Raw genomic sequence first — 17,267 nt, forward strand, 5'->3', positions numbered from 1 at the left:
GTAATGGTGCTGGAACAGCAGCGGAGCGAGCGCGTCGCCACGGGGAAAAGGTGTCCAAGAGGAAGGCTTCTTGGAATATCCTGGAGGTAAAGCACAGAGAGCAAACAGCAGCAGCAGCAGGAACGGAGAATGCAAACAGAGAAATATCAAAACGATCCAACAAAACTAGAGTGGAGAAACGGGGTATAAATAATACGGGATTGATTGAATGACAAGCAGTGACAGCTGGGGAATGTGATTGAAAAGCGTGCGGACGGGAGAGAACCAATCAACGACGTCTCTGACGACGTCACTGGGAAGAAGCGTGTGAATGGGGGAATTGAATGATTAACAGAAACAAATGAAAACAGAGCGAGGTGGTTTAAAGGAACAGAACGAGTGAATGAGCAAGGACAGAAACCTCACAGTACCCCCCCCCTCCACGGGAGCCACCCGGCGACCAGGCCGACCCGGCTCGTCAGGATGGGCACGATGGAAGTCAGTGATCAAGCCGGGATCCACGATGAGCTGCCGGGAGACCCAGCTACGCTCCTCAGGGCCGTAACCCTCCCAGTCCACCAGGTATTGGAACCCCCGGCCCCGCCGACGAACGCCCATCAACCGGCGGACCTGCCACTGGGGGTGACCATCCACCAACACGGGAGGCGGCGGATCAGGAGCTGGAGGCATAAGGGGACTGAGGGAGACGGGCTTAACCCGGGAGACATGGAACACGGGGTGGATGTGCATGGATGCAGGAAGTTTCAGGCGCAGGGCCGCCGGACTGAGTACCTTCAGGACCTCGAAAGGTCCGACAAAACGGGGGTTGAGCTTCTTGGCCGAGGACCGTAGCGGGAGGTCCTTTGCGGAGAGCCACACCCTCTGCCCAGGGCGGTAAGTCGGCGCAGGAACCCGGCGCCGGTCGGCACCACGACAGGCGTGCTCAGATGTCCGGAGCAGCGCGGTCCTGGTGATCTCCCAAACTCGTCGGCAGCGGTCGAGGTGGACCTGCACGGAGGGAACTGCCACTTCCGTCTCCTGTGCGGGGAAAAGAGGGGGCTGGTAGCCCAGGGAGACCTCAAAGGGGGAGAGGCCGGTGGCGGAACTGACCATTGAATTGATGGAGTATTCAACCCAGGGAAGGAAACGGCTCCAGGATGCTGGTCTCTCGGCTGCCACACACCAAAGAGCTGACTCCACGCTCTGGTTCATCCTCTCCGTCTGCCCGTTAGTCTGGGGATGATAACCAGAGGAAAGACTGACCGTTGCCCCCAATCCCTTGCAAAAGGCCCGCCATACCTGGGAGGTGAACTGGGGCCCCCGGTCAGAGACGATGTCCTGGGGAAACCCATGAAGGCGGAACACGTGGTGCGTCAGGAGGTCCGCCATCTCGGCCGCCGAGGGAAGCTTGGAGAGGGCCACGAGGTGAACCCCCTTGCTGAATCGATCCACCACGGTCAGAAGGCAGGTGTTCCCCTGGGAGGAGGGCAGACCAGTGACGAAGTCCAGCGCCACATGTGACCACGGACGGCTCGGAACGGGAAGTGGCTGCAAGAGCCCGGAGGGTGCCTGGTGAGAGGCCTTGCTGCGGGCACAGACCGCGCAGGCCAATACGAACTCCTTGACGTCGTTCCGCATGGTGGGCCACCAGAAACGACGAGCCAGGAAGGAGAACGTGCAATGGACGCCAGGGTGGCAGGCGAACCGGCTGGTATGGCCCCACAGCAGTACCTGGGACCGGACAGAGTCGGGGACGAAGAGACGACTCCTAGGGACGTTGCTAGGAGCACGTTGGAAGCGTAGGGCACGCCTTACCACACCCTCGATGCCCAAGGTGATGGCTCCAACCACTCGGGCCTCCGGGAGGATGGGAGTAGGGTCCTCAGAGGGTGGAGCCCCCTTGGAGTGCATCCGGGACAGGGAGTCGGCCTTCGTGTTGCGAGAACCGGGGCGGAAGGTCAGCGAGAAGTCGAACCGACTGAGGAAACTGGCCCATCTCGCCTGCCAACCGTTGAGGCGCCTGGAAGCGCGGATGAACGTCAGGTTCTTGTGGTCCGTCCAGATGGTAAAAGGCTCCTCGGCACCCTCTAGCCAATGACGCCACTCCTCCAGCGCAGCCACGACCGCCAGCAGCTCCCGATTGCCGGTGTCGTAGTTCCTCTCGGCAGGGAGGAAGCGACGCGAGTAGAAGGCGCAAGGATGCACCTTCTGGTCTGAAAGAGAACATTGGGATAGGACAGCGCCTAGGCCAGAATCCGAGGCGTCCACCTCCACGATGAACTGTCTCTTGGGGTCAGGGTGGAGCAGGATAGGGGCGGAAGTGAACCTTCTCTTGAGGGATACGAACGCAGCGCATGCCGCTGGGGACCAGTCGAACGGCAGAGCGGGGGAGGTCAGCTTGGTAAGTGGCTCCGCCACTTGACTGTAGTTCCGGATGAACCTTCGGTAGAAGTTGGCGAACCCGAGGAAACTCTGTAACTCCTTCCGAGTGGTGGGTTCTGGCCAATCCTCCACAGCCTGGATCTTGCGAGGATCCGCTCGGGTCAAGCCCTTCTCGACGATGAAGCCCAGGTAGTCGACGGAGTTGGAGTGGAAACGGCACTTCTCCGCCTTGACGAAGAGCCGATTGTGGAGGAGGCGCTCCAGCACACGGCGGACATGCTGGATGTGTTCCTCGAGGGTCCTGGAAAAGATGAGAATGTCGTCCAGGTACACCACCACGAACACCTCCAGCATGTTACGAAGGACGTCGTTCATGAGTGCCTGGAATACCGCCGGGGCGTTGGTGAGGCCGAACGGCATTACTAGGTACTCGTAGTGGCCCCTGGGGGTCTTGAAGGCGGTCTTCCATTCATCGCCCTCACGGATACGGACAAGATGGTAGGCACTCCGGAGGTCCAGCTTGGTGAAGAACGAGGCCTGGGTCAGTGGCTCGAAGGTGGAGCTCATGAGAGGTAGAGGGTATTTGTTCTTGATGGTGATCTCGTTGAGCTGACGATAGTCGATGCAGGGTCGCAGGTCCCCATCCTTCTTACCAACAAAGAAGAACCCGGCCGCCACCGGGGAGGAGGAAGGCCGAATGAGTCCTGCTTCCAATGACTCAGAGATGTAGAGATCCATCGCCTTCTTCTCCGGGACAGTCAGACTGTAGAGGCGGCTGCCGGGAAGGGGAGCCCCTTGGCGGAGGTCAATGGCGCAGTCATAGGGGCGGTGAGGTGGAAGGGCCTGAGCCCTGGTCTTACTGAAAACCTCCAAGAGGTCGTGGTACTCGGGAGGTATGGACGAGAGGTCCGGAGGCAACTCACCAGCGGGCCTCCGGGGCGGGGGACAGGACGCCGCCTGCAGACACAGGGCGTGACAGGAGGAGCTCCAGCCCCTGATGGTACCGGAGGACCAGGCGATGTGGGGCTCGTGCAGCGCGAGCCAGGGCCTACCCAGGACCACCGGGACAAGGGGGGACTGGGTGATGAGGAACTGGATTCTCTCGATGTGGTTCCCAGCGATGGTCAGCACGACTGGGCCGGTGCGTTGAGAGATGTCGGCCAGGCGGTGTTGGTCCAACGAAAAGATCTCCAAGGGCCTCACAAGGTCCTCAAGTGGAATGTTGGCTCGGGTGGCGAACTCGAAGTCGAGGAAATTCTCGTCTGCCCCTGAGTCGATGAGGGCCTCCACCGTGGCACGTTGGTCCCCCCAGGCCAGGGTGACGCTCATCAGATGGTCAGGTGGTGCGCGGCGCTGGGAATGGGAAAAACAGCTCACCAGGATCTCCCGGGGTCTCGGTGAGCCTGATCTTTTGGCCGGGTGGGGCAGTCGGCGATTCGGTGTCCCGCACCTCCGCAGTAGAGGCAGAGACCGGGCCTGAGCCTTGCCTCACGCTCCGCCTGGCTCAGATGAGAGCGTCCCAGCTGCATGGGTTCCTCCTCGCGAACCGAACGGGGGGGCCTGCTACCACCAGTAGTGTTGAGGACAGGGTGTCCAGGAGTGACGTCATGCGTCCGGGGAATCCGGGGTGCCTCAGGAGGTAACAGTCGGGTCCTCTCGCGCCTTCTCTCCAGGAGGCGTCCGTCAATACGGATGACGAGGCTAAACAGATCCTCGAGGGAGTCGGGCAACTCCCGGGTAGCGAGCTGGTCCCGGACTGCGTCACTGAGCCCCCTCAAGAAGGTTAGGCGAAGAGCAGGTTCGTTCCATCCACTCTCCACCGCCGCCAGACGAAACTCCAAGACATAGTCCGTCACCCTGCCGCTCCCCTGTCGGAAAGTCCCCAACCGGGCTCCAGGGTCCAGACCTCGGGCTGGATGGTGGAACACTCTGCGGAGCTCCGCCACGAAGTCTGGATAGGAAAACACAAAATCTGCTTCCATTGCCCAGGAGGAAGTGACCCACTGGGCAGCATGGCCTGAAAGCAAGTTCGTCATATAAGCCACTTGGGACCCACGAGCAGAAAAACGGCTTGGTTGATGACGGAAAACCAACTCACATTGCATGATGAATGTGGCACACTCCTCGGGATTGCCGTCGAACAGCCGTGGGACGGAGAGACGGGGTTCCCGAGGTGCGGGATCTGCTGGGGCTGCGGGGAATGCTCCTGAAGGTTGTGAGAGATGAAAAGCATTAACGGTGTCGCCCAGCGAGTGAAGCTGAGCGAGAATGTCGGACTGTTGTCCCGCCATAGCGGCCATTGACCCTTGCATAGGCAGGACCTGATCCCTGAGACTCTGCACCGCAGCCGCAGCCCGCTCTAATTGGAGACTGTGATCCCTGGTCAACTCGACTTGATTAGCAAGTGCGGTTCTGACCCTCTCTGTGTCGGCTGGGGTCGTCATTTTGGTTGGATCGTAATGTTATGGTTTGACACCGACCCCAAACGCACGACACAAGAGAGTAGGAATTCAGAGTTGCCAAAAACAAGGGCTTGTTTATTGAGACTAATTAATGAGCACAGAATAGTCAAGTCAAACAAGACAGGTACACCAGCAAGGGGGAAAATGTTCTGCTGCTCTGCAGCTTCTCCCGTGGTGGTAGTAGGGGGTAGCAGATGCTGACGTCTGAGCCGCTCTGCAGACCTCTCTCGGCAGAATCTCCGAAGTGTTGCGGGACCGAGAGAGAGAGAGAGGGAGCGAGTCAACAAGGGTGCAGGTGGAACGAGCAGGAGAACAGGAGAGGTGACTTGTACCCAAATACAAAAGTTATCCAAGTGAACTAATCTTCGTGTAAATACACACAGTGAGCAAAGTTCCAAAACACAATCCCAAGTGAATCTCTTCGTGTAAATACACACAGTGAGCACTGTTCCAAAACACAATCCCAAGTGAATATCTTCGGTGCAAAAATAGACACTGAGAGTGAAGTCCAAAAAACAATCCAATGTGAATAATGTCTTCGGTGTGAAACAACACACAGTGGGAGATGTAAAGTCCCAAAATATTATCCCAGTGAGAACAACAAAAAGGCGATCGCTGGGTGAGTGACTGTCTGATAAAAAAGGTGGTAATCTTCAGTGTTATAGAAACACACGAAAACGGAATTTGATCAAGACAGTCAGTAAAAAACTCACCCAGACGTAGTGCGTAATGGTGCTGGAACAGCAGCGGAGCGAGCGCGTCGCCACGGGGAAAAGGTGTCCAAGAGGAAGGCTTCTTGGAATATCCTGGAGGTAAAGCACAGCGAGCAAACAGCAGCAGCAGCAGGAACGGAGAATACAAACAGAGAAATATCAAAACGATCCAACAAAACTAGAGTGGAGAAACGGGGTATAAATAATACGGGATTGATTGAATGACAAGCAGTGACAGCTGGGGAATGTGATTGAAAAGCGTGCGGACGGGAGAGAACCAATCAACGACGTCTCTGACGACGTCACTGGGAAGAAGCGTGTGAATGGGGGAATTGAATGATTAACAGAAACAAATGAAAACAGAGCGAGGTGGTTTAAAGGAACAGAACGAGTGAGTGAGCAAGGACAGAAACCTCACACAAAGGATCCACGCGAGCTTTCTACTGTGGGTACATCTTGGCGTCCCGCAACTATTCCCCACTCACTTCTATCACCGAAAATGCTTTAAAAAGGAAATCCGACGGTTGTTATTTCGTATATTTCATTTCTGTTAGGGTTGAGGGTGATGATGGTGAGAACACAGTTTGCAGATAGGAGGAAGGAACAGAGGCAGAGACGAGGGGTGATGCTTAACGAGGAGAAGTTTACTAACACAATCAGAATACAAAACCAACGAAATGACCTAGGACTACTAATACAACGAAGGAAAACAAGAAAACGACAGGGAAGGCAGGTACGACACAGGGAAAAAAGAGGAGACAATGACACCACAAAGATCCCAACAAACCACAAGCAATAAATACAGACACTAATTAACAATGATTACAATGGAAAACACCTCGGGGAAGAAGACACTAGAACAAATACAATAAACAACAATCCCGAACAAGGACTAAACTAAAACAACACACAGAATCAAAATGCCAACACAGACAAACAACACTTCTAACATAGACACTAATTGCCACAATAAAATATGATTAATCTGAGCAAGCAGGGTCAATGTTGACTGCAGCTTCTGCAGATGACCGCTAGATGGCGGCATGACCCTGGGGCATTGATCCTCCCAGACCTGAGCAGGTCTGGGCGTGTAACAATTTCAACCTTTATTTAAAATCGTAAGCATCTGAGGTTTCCCTCATTTACAGAAACGACGATTGTACAGTACATAATAAAAACAATATTCACAGAAATTTAAACACCAGAGTAAAAAATTTAAAACGTTTCAAAATAATTTAAAAAGATCAACTAAAACAGTTACAGGTAGTCACACAATGGTCTGAAATCATACGTTTAAACATTCCAAGGGAAGGGAGAACCTCCAATTTCAGCGAGAGTTGAAGGACATTCCATGAGTTAGAGGCATCAAAGGAAAAGGCTGACTTCCCTAGCTCAGAACAAATTTGAGGAACCCTAAGAACCATACAGTCATTCGATATAATACACTCCATGTGACCCCAGAACCTCAATGTAAATAAACCATAATCACCCTACAAAAACAGTAGGCCTACTGTATTTGTAAATCTGGTATGTCATAAATGTATAGATGTAGCAGTACTGTCTATCTGTATATCATGTATGTCATATATGTTACGATGCATTGAAAATGGGGGACCCTGATGTAAACAAGACGAAAGTCTTTCTCTGGTCTGCATCTCCTTAACAATTGTGTGTATTGAGCTGTACTGTATTGTACCCATTTTGCAATCTGGTAATACAATTTTCAATCAAATCCAAATCAAATCATTCCAATAACAACCGCTAACTTCACTGTTAGATGGCATGCTTTCTCCTTGGTTTCCCCTTCCCCCCAGGTCAAGAGTCTGGGTGTCGTCCTCGACAGCACCCTATCATTCCATTCCCACATCAATAACATCATCCGGTCCGCCTACTTCCACCTTCGCAACATCAACCGCCTCCGCCCTTCACTCACTCCCAACAGCGCCGCAATCCTGGTCCACTCCCTCGTCACTTCCCGCTTAGATCACTGCAACTCCCTTCTCTTTGGTCTCCCCCACAAACTCCTCCATAAGCTCCAACTGGTCCAGAACGCTGCTGCCCGTATAATCACCAGAACCCCTGTCATCAGTCACATCACCCCCGTCCTACGCCAACTACACTGGCATCCCATTAAACACCGCATAGACTACAAGATCCTCCTCCATACATTCAAGGCCATTCACAACCTCGCCCCTCCATACCTGTCCGACCTCCTTCACATCAACATTCCCACCCGGTCCCTCAGGTCTGCCTCCTCCATCAACCTGACCGTCCCCCCAGCCCGTCTGTCCACCATGGGGTCAAGAGCCTTCAGCTGCTCTGCCCCTCGCCTCTGGAACTCCCTCCCCCCCGACATCAGGAACATTGACTCCATCATTCCATTTAAAACCCACCTCAAAACCCACCTGTTTAGGCAGGCGTATGTCTGATTTTATTTTGTCTGATTTTATATTTTTAAATTTCTTTTATATTTTAAGGGATTGTGATTGTGAATTTAACTGTTTTTAAATTGTTGTACGGCGACCTTGAGTGCCTTGAAAGGCGCCTTATAAATAGAATGCATTATTATTATTATTATTATTATTATTATTATTATTATTATTATTATTATTATTATTATTATTATTATTATTATTATTATTATTATTATTATTATTATTATTATTATTATTACCTCGGACAAACAAAGTTTGTCCGAGGTAAGCGACAGTTGTGATTGGAGGATCAAGAAAAGAGGGCAGGGTTTGAGATAGGTCTATTGGATAATACGAAATTGGGATGGGAGAAAAATAGAAAATGGGGAAAAAAACTAGATAAAAAAAAAAAAAATTAGCACTGTCTATCTGTAATAAAATGTTCAATCAATCAATCAATCAATCCAATAACAACCGCTAACTTTACTGTTAGATGGCATGCTTTGAAACACCGCACCTCCCAGCTGCTTCTAGACACAGAGGCAACTTTTTTTTCTTTTTTCTGACCTACTTTTTCTGCTGATGGTTTTGTGAATAAATCTCCATTATGCTTCAATTAATGTGTGTTTATTGTATAGCAATAAGGTTGGATGAATTCGGCAATTGTATAAAAGTCATTACACCACTTGTAGTCATGTGTTATAAGAATTAGAGCATGCCTAGGGGGGTCTAACAACCACCCCTAGGCATGCTCTAATTCTTATAACACATTCCTCCGCGTGATGTAATGCTTTGTTGAGATAAGAGACTCTGTATAGGATTGTTAGTAACTGTCTAACTGTACATATGACTGTTTACACTAGTAACTGTTTACCTGTGTAGACAATTGTCTCCACCAGTGATTGCCTTGGTGCATATATATCTGTCCCCACTGGAGAGCGCTCTAGGCGTAGCCACCCAGGTATTCTACCTTAGGGCAACTATAAAAGGAAAGGTGCCCACCCCTTTCGTTCTCTCCTCCAAAGTCTCTCAAAGAGAGAAGAGTTGTACAACTGCTGCTTATATGTGAATAAAAGAAGCCACGCCAGTTCAGGCACAAGATAGAAACCATGCCTCTTGACCACATTATTGTCGCCCTAAAGTGAGTTCCGTTAACAGGTTATGGGCCTAGATAACGGTCGGGCGAAATAGTGGAGGTAATGTATCAAGCTTAGCTGAAGTTATAGGCTAGGATAGAGCCGGGAGCACCGCGTGGCTAGTCGCTAGGCCGACCAGAGTAAAAGCTAAGCATACCATTAACGAAGAGGATGGAAAACCGGAGAAGAGACAAGTGGCCGACATTCACTGGAAAAGCAGAGAACTACGAACTCTGGGAAGAGCGCATGCTGTGCTGCATGCACAGGGCGGGACTGAAGGAGACAATCCTGGGGGCCCCCACCGGAGAACTGACAGCGGAAGAGCAAGCCCTGGACGACCAGCGGAATGCTAACGCGTACTGTGAGTTAGCGCAGATGCTTGACGACACCAGCCTGGGGCTGATATTCCGCGACACTAAAGACAGAGGCCGAGAAAGCCTGGCGATACTGAGAGAGCATTTCATCGGGCGAGGAAGACCCAGAGTCGTGGCCCTCTACACAGCACTAACGGGCCTGAGGAAGGGGATCACCGAAACTGTGACCGAATATGTCAACAGAGCGGAGCAAATCACGACGCCATTGAGGAGTGCCGGAGAAGCACCGAGCGATGGGCTAATGATGGCGATGATGATGAGAGGACTACCGGAGCTGTACAAACCGTTCACACTCCTGATAACACACGGTTCAACGGACATTACGTTGGGACAGTTCAAGGCTAAGTTAAGGAACTTCGAGGCCTCAGAAGACACCCACCCAGCCGCCGCGGAGGAGGGGGAGAGGGTGCTAAAGGCTCGAGAGACGCCAAGAGAGAGAACCAGGACTACAACGGACCTGGCGTGTTGGCGATGCGGAGATAAAGGCCATCGGAGAAGCGAATGCACAAAGGCTGTCTGGTGTAGCTTCTGCAAATCCACGGGGCACACAGACAGAGCGTGCAGAAAGAAACACAACCAGAGCGCGCAATACGCGCATGGACAAGATGGCGGCCACAGGCGAGACGAAAGCCACGGACAAAATGGCGACTACAGGCGAGACGAAAGCCACGGACGGAATGGCGACTACGGACAAGATAACGGCTGTGGACAGGATGACGACAGCGGACACGACGGCGGCGACTATTGACGTGAGATGAATTGAGATGACGCCCGGAGGATAACGGGACAAGAAGACTGCGCTTTTGGAGCGCAGACGGCGGGCATCGCCGGACCGGCCCAGATGCAGCGGGCCCAGAGAAGGAGACTGATCGTGGACACGGGCGTGTCGTCCCATTTCAGTTCAAGAACTTTGACGACACTTTCCACTCGGAGAGGCACTGCATGGAGCTGGCAGATGGTAGACGCATCTACGGATTGGCACAAGAGAGGGGAGACGCACAGGTATGCCTCACGGACAGCAGGGGGCGCCGGCGTACGGTGACGCTAAAGAACGCTCTATATGTACCATCGTTCCCACAAGGACTATTCTCTGTAATAGCTGCTACTGCAAGCGGCGCCAAGGTATCCTTCGATAAAGGTAAAAATGTTCTTGTACAACCTGACGGTACCCGGTTTGACATAAAGATGTACCAGAGAGTATTTTATCTGAAAATGGAGTGTAATGACTACGACCAATGTAACGATAATGATGATGTGTATAGCGGGACGGCCAGTCACGATATTCAGACATGGCACGAGATTATGGGTCATGGTAATTACGAGGATTTACTGAAACTGCAAGTAGTGTCAGAGGGTATGCACATTGAGGGGGAGAAGCGTAGACCTGACAAAAATTGTGCAATGTGCAAAACGGGGATGTTTACCCAACCGAGATACAGAAATCCCACAGACAGAGTAGGGGTACCACTTGCACTAGTTGACATGGACCTAGTCGGCCCAGTAAGCAACGAGTCCATAGGAGGTTTTGGATATGTACAGTATTTTACAGACGTGTGTACAGGGGCAGTGTTTGTTTACTTTATCAAAGAAAAGAGTGACATACTCCAGGCCACGGAAAGATTCCTGGCAGACGTAGCTCCTTATGGTACAGTAAGATGTTTGAGGTCCGACCACGAATCCGAGTTCACAAACAGAGAGTTCCAATCACTGTTGGGAAGGTATAAGATAAGACACGAGACGTCACGTCCATATCCCACACACCAGAGCAGGGTGGCAGAGAGGGAATGGCACACCCTTTCCGAAATGGCTAGATGTAAGCTAGCAGATAGTAACTTACCAAAGAGCCTGTGGCATTATGCGGTACAAGAAGCCGCTTACACCAGAAACAGGTGCTTTAATAAGCACTCAGGCACCACTCCGTATACAGCCCTGACAGGAAAGAAGTGTAATCTAGCCAGAATGCACCGATTTGGATCAGTGTGTTATGTGTACCTGCAGGACAAGGGAAAACCCAAGTCCAAGGATGTTAAAGGATTTTTCGTTGGACACGACAGAGGAAGTCCTGCTCTCCTAGTTTATCATCCCGGTAAAGGGATAGTGCTGAAACACATGCTAGTCAAGTTTGTCACGAAGGCAACCTGTGAGGGCGAGACACAGACAGAGGAGCCAGAGTTGGACTCCAGAACAAGGTGTGTAGAAATAGAAGAACACCCCAGTGTACTCAGTACAGTTGCGCAGACAGACAGTCAGAAACCCCCAGAGGGCGATGACGAGAAGCACCTGAGGGTGACGTCAAGCGCCTCAAGCAGTGGGAGGTATTCCACAAAGGAACACAGACCCCCAGAACGTCTGACAGGCTATGCCAAGGAAGGGAGTGACGAGGAGGACAATACACCTATCCCCGTTGAGCACTACTACAGGATAGTCAGTGGGGTAAACCCGACCTTTAAAGAGGCCACAATGTCCCCCGAAGAGGGCATGCATACAGTGGGAGGGAAAATGGATGTATCCAACCAAGTTACTAGAGGGCAGGCAGTCAGTGGGAGGGAGATGGGGGTATCCAATCCAGGAAGGTATTGAAGACCACGGTAAATACAAAGTATGGTTCATAGGAAATTGATTGAATGCTGAAGAATTGAGCCATATATTTGGTCCCATGTTTAAGTACAGAGGTGGATGAGTTACCAGGTTTAAAATGCTGAAATGGATCATATGTTTAACCCCATGTTTAAGTACAAAGGTGGGTGGTTTACAATGTTAAAGTACAGAGGTGATCTATGTTTAAAAATACAGAAGTGGAGGATTTGATCATTGCTCCAGACAACAAAAGAAAGACCTAGGCAGGTTAAACCATTTTATAGGTATGGACTTCGAACAGTCTGTCAACTGTGTAAAAATATCCCAGAAGAGATATGTGGGAGAAGGTCCTGAGATGTTTTGACTGAAGTAAGAAATGTATAGATAAACTGTGGGTAACTTCATTCTGTTGGACAGCCTGTACTCGCCCTGACCTATGTTCTGTAGTGAGTAAGAATGTCATAGTATTCTTTTTTTTGGTCCCACAGAGAATCATTGAACTACGTCAAAATATGTTTTTCGTTATCCCAGAGGTGCTGCAGACGGACAGCGATTTTTCAGAAAAGACAGCAAAGGATTAGAGCCTACAGGGATACTATCAGCCTGTGAAGCTGAGTATATATCTCTAGCTATGACAATGAAAATGTGTTTATCTAGAGCAACTGCTCGAAGTGATGAAGATATGGTTATGAATGCATTGTTCAAGATGCAGTAGGTAATTGAAATATATCCTCTCTACCAAATATGGTGTTTTTGAAGAATGGGGGTTCTGTCTAAACCGTTTAAAATGATGAACATTGTGTATATATGGAGACTGTTGTTTATAAGGACAACCAGGGGACCATTGTGATTACTAGGAACCTGAGGTGTCAATATAGATGTAAACATGTCATTATAAATAATATCATCTCATCGGGTATGCCATCAGATAAGAAAGAATGACACCGGTTTGCTGTCCAACGGACAACAGAGTAATAGATACTATGAGGGAACCTGTTTTCAAATTGAAACTGATGTGATTTGCAAGGGTCATGTTTAGTGTGAAGGTATTGAATGTCATACCCTATGGATGCTTTTGAGTTTATATATATTATTTCCTTTGTTAAAATGTTTTTCCAAGAAGTCAGCCAGTATACTAAAAAGTGGGAGTGTTGAGATAAGAGACTCTGTATAGGATTGTTAGTAACTGTCTAACTGTACATATGACTGTTTACACTAGTAACTGTTTACCTGTGTAGACAATTGTCTCCACCAGTGATTGCCTTGGTGAATATATATCTGTCCCCACTGGAGGGCGCTCTGGGCGTAGCCACCCAGGTATTCTACCTTAGGGCAACTATAAAAGGAAAGGTGCCCACCCCTTTCGTTCTCTCCTCCAACGTCTCTCAAAGAGAGAAGAGTTGTACAACTGCTGCTTATATGTGAATAAAAGAAGCCACGCCAGTTCAGGCACAAGATAGAAACCATGCCTCTTGACCACATTATTGTCGCCCTAAAGTGAGTTCTGTTACACAGCTAAGGGGCTGTCAGAACTACTCCCCTGTGATATAATACCCTTATACCATGGCCTGTTGTGAGCTATTGCTTACAAGTATACAGGCCATAGGAACACCCCCTCGAGAGCATCTCTGGTTCCCTCCAGTGGTCTAGGTTGCTCATCACAAATGAGGGAACTCTCAGCAGTATTTTCATTCCACGCACAAGGTCTATTTTCCTGCTGGTAAATAACATCTGTATATTCCGCATGTGGAGGAGGCAGAGTGGACCACTGGGTGGGCTAACGTCATCTTGCCTAGCAGGGGCATTACAGTGAAAGCTGTAACCGCCTTGTGAGGATGTAAACCCTCTCAGCGCGGTACCAGGGTGTGAGAGGCCAGAATGTCGAATGAAAATTCCACCTGCTGACCGGGAAGAGGCACACTCTTTTTCCAGTTCATAGCAAACCCCAGACTACGCCGTCTGTTCTATACACTTGGTGTGATCGCATGGCCATCTCCTCTGACTGACTGAGAACCAGAATATCGACCGGGTAGAATAATAATATTATTCCCTGGCAATGCATTAGTTCTAAAGCTGCCTTCAAACACTGGTATGTAATCAACATTTGCTACAGTTGCTCCACACTCTTGTTACCACTGTTAGGACTGAGAGTCTGGGCCGGCAGAGCACTACTGTAGTTCCCCACCTGGAAAGCACAGGGATGGGGGAATCCATTTCAATGCTACAATATCATGTTGAAGAGCACAGCGAATATCCCCACGGGGGGCTACAGAAGATGCGTGGCCCCCCCCCGACCCTGGCAAGAAGCATACACTTTATTCAGTGAATGAAAGTCGAAATGCTACTGGCTCTAGTGGGATTATCATCCCCAGAGGCCATAGCACTAACGTAGTAACGTGACGTCACCAGGCTTATCGGGGCCCTGCATTCCACAGCTGTCAAAGTGGCAAGCACTATTGACAGGAATGCATTCATCTTACCATGGGCAGCATCCTCATTGGCTGAGGAAAATCCAAGATGAGATCCGCCTTGACTCATTGTGAAGAGGTGAGGAGGGCAGGGTCACCGGCATATCTTCCTCTATCGCTGTCAGCACAGGTGAGGCTTGATGCCAGCAGCTGACGTCAGGCGGGAAGTCATTCTGATTGGCATCGTCTTCTCTTATCTTCACTTGGGATAAGCCGGGAGGGACAGCCCCAGCTGGTCTGCTCAGAGATACTCTGCTGAGATTAGGACCTGGAGCTCTAGTGCCGCTGCTCTGTGGCCCATGGCTGTAGCTGAAGCCTCAGCAGCACTACGTCCCCCTCTGTTTACGTTAGTATTTTTGACAGGAAGAGGAGATGCGGGATGGTTGGGAGCGGGATGGTTGGGAGCGGGATGGTTGGGAGCGGGATGGTTGTGAGAGGGATGGTTGGGAGCGGGATGGTTGTGAGCGGGATGGTTGGGAGCGGGATGGTTGTGACCGGGATGGTTGTGAGCGGGATGGTAGTGAGCGGGATGGTTGGGAGCGGGATGGTTGTGAGCGGGATGGTTGTGAGCGGGATGGTAGTGAGCGGGATGGTTGTGAGAGGGATGGTTGTGAGCGGGATGGTTGTGAGCGGGATGGTTGTGAGCGGGATGGTTGTGAGCGGGATGGTTGTGAGCGGGATGGTTGTGAGCGGGATGGTTGTGAGCGGGATGGTTGTGAGCGGGATGGTTGTGAGCGGGATGGTTGTGAGCGGGATGGTTGTGAGCGGGATGGTTGTGACCGGGATGGTTGTGAGCGGGATGGTAGTGAGCGGGATGGTTGTGAGAGGGATGGTTGTGAGCGGGATGGTTGTGAGCGGGATGGTTGTGAGCGGGATGGTTGTGAGCGGGATGGTTGTGAGCGGGATGGTTGTGAGCGGGATGGTTGTGAGCGGGATGGTTGTGAGCGGGATGGTTGTGAGCGGGATGGTTGTGAGCGGGATGGTTGTGAGCGGGATGGTTGGGAGCGGGATGGTTGGGAGCGGGATGGTTGTGAGCGGGATGGTTGTGAGCGGGATGGTTGTGAGCGGGATGGTTGGGAGCAGGATGGTTGTGAGCGGGATGGTTATGAGCGGGATGGTTGTGAGCGGGATGGTTGTGAGCGGGATGGTTGTGAGCGGGATGGTTGTGAGCGGGATGGTTGTGAGCGGGATGGTTGTGAGCGGGATGGTTGTGAGCGGGATGGTTGGGAGCGGGATGGTTGGGAGCGGGATGGTTGTGAGCGGGATGGTTGTGAGCGGGATGGTTGTGAGCGGGATGGTTGGGAGCAGGATGGTTGTGAGCGGGATGGTTATGAGCGGGATGGTTGTGAGCGGGATGGTTGTGAGAGGGATGGTTGGGAGCGGGATGGTTGGGAGCGGGATGGTTGTGAGAGGGATGGTTATGAGAGGGATGGTTGTGAGCGGGATGGTTGTGAGCGGGATGGTTGTGAGCGGGATGGTTATGAGCGGGATGGTTGTGAGCGGGATGGTTGTGAGCGGGATGGTTGTGAGCGGGATGGTTATGAGCGGGATGGTTGTGAGCGGGATGGTTATGAGCGGGATGGTTGGGAGCGGGATGGTTGTGAGCGGGATGGTTGTGAGCGGGATGGTTGGGAGCGGGATGGTTGGGAGCGGGATGGTTGTGAGCGGGATGGTTGGGAGCGGGATGGTTGGGAGCGGGATGGTTGGGAGCGGGATGGTTGGGAGCGGGATGGTTGTGAGAGGGATGGTTGGGAGCGGGATGGTTGTGAGCGGGATGATTATGAGCGGGATGGTTGGGAGCGGGATGGTTATGAGCGGGATGGTTATGAGCGGGATGGTTGGGAGCAGGATGGTTATGAGCGGGATGATTATGAGCGGGATGGTTGGGAGCAGGATGGTTATGAGCGGGATGGTTATGAGCAGGATGGTTGTGAGCGGGATGGTTATGAGCAGGATGGTTGTGAGCGGGATGGTTGGGAGCGGGATGGTTATGAGCAGGATGGTTGTGAGCGGGATGGTTATGAGCGGGATGGTTGGGAGCGGGATGGTTGTGAGCGGGATGGTTGTGAGCGGGATGGTTGGGAGCGGGATGGTTGGGAGCGGGATGGTTGTGAGCGGGATGGTTGGGAGCGGGATGGTTGGGAGCGGGATGGTTGGGAGCGGGATGGTTGTGAGAGGGATGGTTGGGAGCGGGATGGTTGTGAGCGGGATGATTATGAGCGGGATGGTTGGGAGCGGGATGGTTGGGAGCGGGATGGTTGTGAGAGGGATGGTTGGGAGCGGGATGGTTGGGAGCGGGATGGTTGGGAGCAGGATGGTTGTGAGCGGGATGGTTGTGAGCGGGATGGTTGGGAGCGGGATGGTTGGGAGCGGGACATCCTGAGGCATCGAGGAGGGGTCTCGCTCCACCATGCTAGTCATGGAATGATCGGGGCAGCTTGCATCCATTTCTGTATTATCCTCCTGATAAGTAGATGGGGATGCTGCAGTAAGGCGTCCAAGGGACGGTCCTCGTCTGAATTCTGGAGGTTGTATTCAACGTCCTCTGACTCATTAGCGTTTTCCTGGCTCTGGAGGGAAAGATCGGAACAGAGTGGCATGGAGGTCATCAAACGGCTGAAAAGGCTTTTGGTTTGGCGGATTCTTCTTATCCATACTGTACATCGATCAAAGTCATTCTTCTTTGCCTTAAGCAGATGACAGGGAGCAGTCATTGAATTGGAATCAGGGAAATGCTACATTTCTAGGGAAATATGAAATTT

The sequence above is a fragment of the Notolepis coatsorum genome, assembly GCF_963971535.1.
Source record: "Notolepis coatsorum genome assembly, contig: SCAFFOLD_453, whole genome shotgun sequence".
Taxonomy (NCBI): domain Eukaryota; kingdom Metazoa; phylum Chordata; class Actinopteri; order Aulopiformes; family Paralepididae; genus Notolepis; species Notolepis coatsorum.